Source organism: Ornithodoros turicata, unplaced genomic scaffold, assembly GCF_037126465.1.
Source record: "Ornithodoros turicata isolate Travis unplaced genomic scaffold, ASM3712646v1 ctg00001028.1, whole genome shotgun sequence".
Classification (NCBI taxonomy): Eukaryota; Metazoa; Arthropoda; class Arachnida; order Ixodida; family Argasidae; genus Ornithodoros; species Ornithodoros turicata.
The window spans coordinates 54,977-59,516 of record NW_026999440.1 but is presented as its reverse complement, the minus strand read 5'-3'; the positions used below and the strand labels follow the sequence as shown (position 1 = coordinate 59,516).

The window sequence follows — 4,540 nt, the reverse complement described above, 5'->3', positions numbered from 1 at the left end:
ATCTTTCTGACTGCCCATGAAATACATTCTGGCTCCGACGATCATTTTTGACAGCTTCTCATACGTAACACGATCGGAACCCTTGGAGGGAAATTGGAATGGCTGCAGAAATCACATCTGCCTGTATGCTCGCAATGACCGCTTGCGAGATAATAATTCGTAGGATTGATGCTAAAATGAGCACGCTTTCTGTATCGATTTCCAAAACAATGTTTTTCAAGGACAATGTTCCTCTGGGGTACAAATGGACTCCGCGTAATTCAGTAACGGAAATAAAATGAATGGAATTTCCGATATGGAGGTTTCATTATGAAATGCCTCTGTTGTTGTGATCAGATGTTTTTTTACCTTAAAATTGCAGTGACATACCAAACGTACAAGCGTGAAGAGGGCGTTTTTGTCCTAGCCGTATTCAATACCAATAGGTTCCAACAGCTTTATTTTTGGGACGAGGCAATAGGCTGAATTTGTAACCTGCGCTTCGCTAGAAGCGACCCTAGCTATTGTGCTATAGCGTCCATCGCGGAAAGGATTCATGTGTACTTTATTAGGGGCGCCACACAATTGAAATCTGCATACCTGAATGGAATTATGCAAGATGCATTGTCATCTATAGTAAATAAGCGGCGGTCGGTTCTACAAATTCTTCCTGAGACCAGCCTCCCACGGAAAGTTTTGTCAGCGGTGACCATATCATCCCTATGTGCCCATTGTTTACCTATATGATAGCCAGCGCACACTTCCCCGATGTTTGTCCGCTATCTGCAAACACGGCAAGGTGAGGCCAAGATGGCTGCTGGTTTGAAACTTTTTTGAAACTTTTGAAGCTTTTGAAACAATTTCTTTGTCGTCTTGAGACCCACCGTGGACTGGAATTACTGCGGAATAACAGCTGTTGAGGGATATACCATGTATTTGCGTCTGTGGGGGTGGTAAGGGGGGTGACACCCGTAGCTGCTTTCTTTGGCATGTGCCTTTTGGTGGAACTAAAAAAATGGAGGTATCGCAAAGCAAAGATCTACTTCGCGGGGGGGGGGGGAGGCAGATTTTTGGAAGGGGAATCTAACGTTTCACGGACCTCCCGCCTTCTGGACAAGAGGTCCCATTTCGATTTCTACGTCTGTACCATGGCGTCCCTACATGACTTTTTCGGCGTAGGGCAAAGAATTCCCAAGGTGTGTGTGTGTGTGGTGTGGGGTGGGGGGAACTAAAACGTACAACCAATAAACCCAAGACAATAGCCTTAGGACAATCGAATGCTCGGATATGCAGACGGTCCTCTGATAACGTTCAAATTATTAGACGATATCCGAGTGTACGTCGCGAGCGTAACTGCGAGCGAAGAGCGCGGACTGTAATGGCCTCTATAGATGGAGGCCACTCACCCCTTTTTTTTCTCCCGTACTACCATGATCTGTACTAACCTCTGCTTAGCTCTTCCTTGCTTGTTTTGTGGGCTCGTGCACCCCAATAACGGAGTGGCAGTTGACAACTAGATTGCTCTCACCAACGCCGTCGGAGCGGTTGCGAAATCTGGTTGGGTTCCGGTCATGCGCCAACTTCCGCTGAGTTGTGTGTCTGTTGCGCCATGCCTGCCATGTTTAGCTTTTTGCGTCGTCCTAGTTTTCACTACCAGTACATACCAGGGAAACACCGGAAGTCACATGAGTTAACATTAAATCTCCGTTCCTCTGCTCAAACCTGCCGCTTTCTTCTTCCTGGGCGATTCCTCTGGCTCGGAGACTGAATTCCCAATTGTAGTTTTTCATTTGTGCATGTAGTGATCGGTAGTTTTTCGCCACTGGATGAATTACGTACGCTATAGCAAAAGACCGTTTTGCCTTGTGCACTGACGAGAAGTGATTTTCAGCGCCATTTGTTGTGTAGCGTCCATTAAGCGATGCAGGAGCCTTAATTTGTGCAGGCATTGCAGACTGCATCGAACTTTTACGTCTGTGTGGCGGGGTAGGGGGTGGTAAGTGCCCAAAGGTTGCAGGGAAACTTTCGAAATGAAAGGTAAAAATGGAAATTTTTACCCTTTCCCATGCCTGCCCACGTGACATCTAACAAATAGTATTGCTCTCGCCCTGAAAACGAAGAGCAGGACTGCCTAGCCCCCACGGCGAGCTGTAGAAGCCCGCACACACTCCGAAGCTACTTATTTCGCAGGTAGCATGGAAGGAGGACTTTCGAAATTTGGGCTCCGAACAACACAGGTGAGTCGTACATTTTTAACAAGAAAAGTTGCAGCTGGAATGGCTCTCGAAACTTGACCTCAGAAAAAGAGGTTAGCAGAGGGGGCTAAACTAAACCAGGCGAACTACGTGTAGTGACAAATGCATATGTCCCAAAGAAGACAAGCAACCTCAGGGTAACCAACAACAGCATGTTTATTTGCATACACGACAGTTTCCTGTAGAAAACCACTGCGTCGTAATCTGTCCTCTGCAGCAACACTAGTTAAGACGTTTGTTTTCCAGCCACGGCTGGACAAGCTTCAGGTTCCCTCGCAGTAGAGAAGGGACACCATGTTTAAGATGGGGGACTTCGCGATAACTCCTTCCTATTACCACACTCCCACCTTTTCAAAGGTCTGGCAAGGGCAAAATTTCAGCGGAAGGGCAGTCAGTATCCGCGGACAGCACCCTACGCAGGAGGACGACGTCGTCGACTCTGATGGCGCTGCTACCGTAAAGTTGCTGCGCAGCGGGTTTCCGAGGGCTGTGTTGCTGAACTATTTGGGGAAGCATACGAAGTGGAAGGCATCTGCTGTAGCAGGTCCTGTGCCACAGGTTCGTTCACGGCACTGTCGAGGGAGCTAGAATTCCTCCTGGCAAGCATGACTGATAAGAAACGGCGGGAAACAGTAAATAACAAAACACAAGAGGGAAGAACACAAAGATGAAAGCACTGGAGAAAACCGCTACCAACTATCTGCTCATGTCCCCTGGACAAGCCAGCTCCAGAGAACACAAACATTCAGGTTAACCAGCAACTAATAACATAGTCATTTGCTTACATCGTAGTTTCCTGTAGTAGACAACTGCCGTAATCTGCCGAAGGAACCCGTCCGTCGATGTTGCTCACGCAAGCCTCCAGGATGGCTCTCCCTCCTGCCTTGGTAGCGCTGTGGGTTATATAAGCTTGAGGTTCCCTCGCAGTAAAGAGGGAAACAGCACGTGTGAGACCACCATCGTCGATAACACCTTGCTATCGTCACCCTTCTTATCTTGCAAAAGATAATTCTAAACGATATTTTGGTTTTCCAGAATAAATGCGCGTGCCATTTTGCCCGCACGGCTTCCTTTGCAGTACCGCCCTTTCCCTCGAGAGTTGCCCAAACATAAAATGTCAGATTTCGAGGCGATGTAAACCATGCATAATATTTTTGTTCTAATTGTATGTCATATTTCAACAACAAAAATTAAGAAATAAAGGGGTACAGGACACTGGGGAAAGAAAGCTACATTATGTAGCTCTACGTGCCGCAGTCCCACTCTTCATGCGAACACAGCAGTGATTAAGAGAGAGAGAGATTACGTACGTTTCATGATATCATAATATAAAAATTATATACAAACACAAACGGAAGAGTAAGCACAGAGTACTACTTAGCACAAAAACTCATATTCGTAAAGGGAGTACAGAGTCAGCAGTCTTTACCCTCAGCGGCAAAGACGAACCACCTGCAGCAAGCATAATTTGGGTAATGTGCGCATCTATAAAGAATTGTCGGTAATATACTGCTGTATCACCCTCATGATGGATAAGTCGCGATAAGTCGCGATAAGTCTGTGATAAGTCGCGAAGCAACTTTTGTGATGGTGTGTGGTTGATTTCCGTTAATGTATTTTCTTCGTTCAACAGATTCTTATTCTGAAGCTGGTTGCTGTGCAGTATTGCCTCAGGAAACGAAGAGGTACTTTCTTTTCCATTTTCAGTACAGAAATGAAACTGTTCCTATTGAGCTGAAACTAAACACACATACTCAGTAAATATGCTCCTTATATTGCAGGTGGGTTGGGCCTGGAACAAGAGCCTTCGAAGCCTCGGGAAACCAAAAGGATAGTCTGATCTTTCTAAAAATGCTTCTATTAAGCAGGAAATAAATACACATATTCAGTAAAGGATGCTCCTTATATTGTGGGTGGATTGGGCCTGGAAGAAGAGCCTTCGAAGCCTTAGGAAACCAAGAGGTTAGTCTGATCTTTCTAAAAATGCTTCTATTAAGCAGGAAATAAATACACATATTCAGTAAAGGACCTTCTTATATTGCAGGTGGGTTGGGCCTTGAAGAAGCGCCTTTGGAGTATTGCCTCAGGAAACGAAGAGGTACCTTCTTTTCTATTTTCAGTACAGAAATGAAGGTGTTCCTATTGAGCTGAAACTAAACACGCATACTCAGTAAAATATGCTCCTTATATTGCAGGTGGGCTGGGCCTGGAAGAAGAGCCTTCGAAGCCTCAGGAAACCAAGAGGTTAGTCTGATCTTTCTAAAAATGCTTCTATTAAGCAGGAAATAAATACACATATTCAGTAA

At 45.6% G+C, this 4,540-nt stretch overlaps 1 long non-coding RNA gene across 1 annotated transcript; it reads right to left on the bottom strand.

The window, feature by feature from the left end:
• Positions 1-2,372: 2,372 nt before the first annotated feature.
• On the bottom strand, positions 2,373-3,148 carry LOC135376082 (uncharacterized). Its single transcript, XR_010417531.1, has 2 exons — positions 3,020-3,148; positions 2,373-2,843 (listed from the first exon to the last, which is right to left on the bottom strand). It is a non-coding gene; the product is annotated as an uncharacterized LOC135376082 (long non-coding RNA).
• Between the last annotated feature and the right edge of the window lie 1,392 nt (positions 3,149-4,540).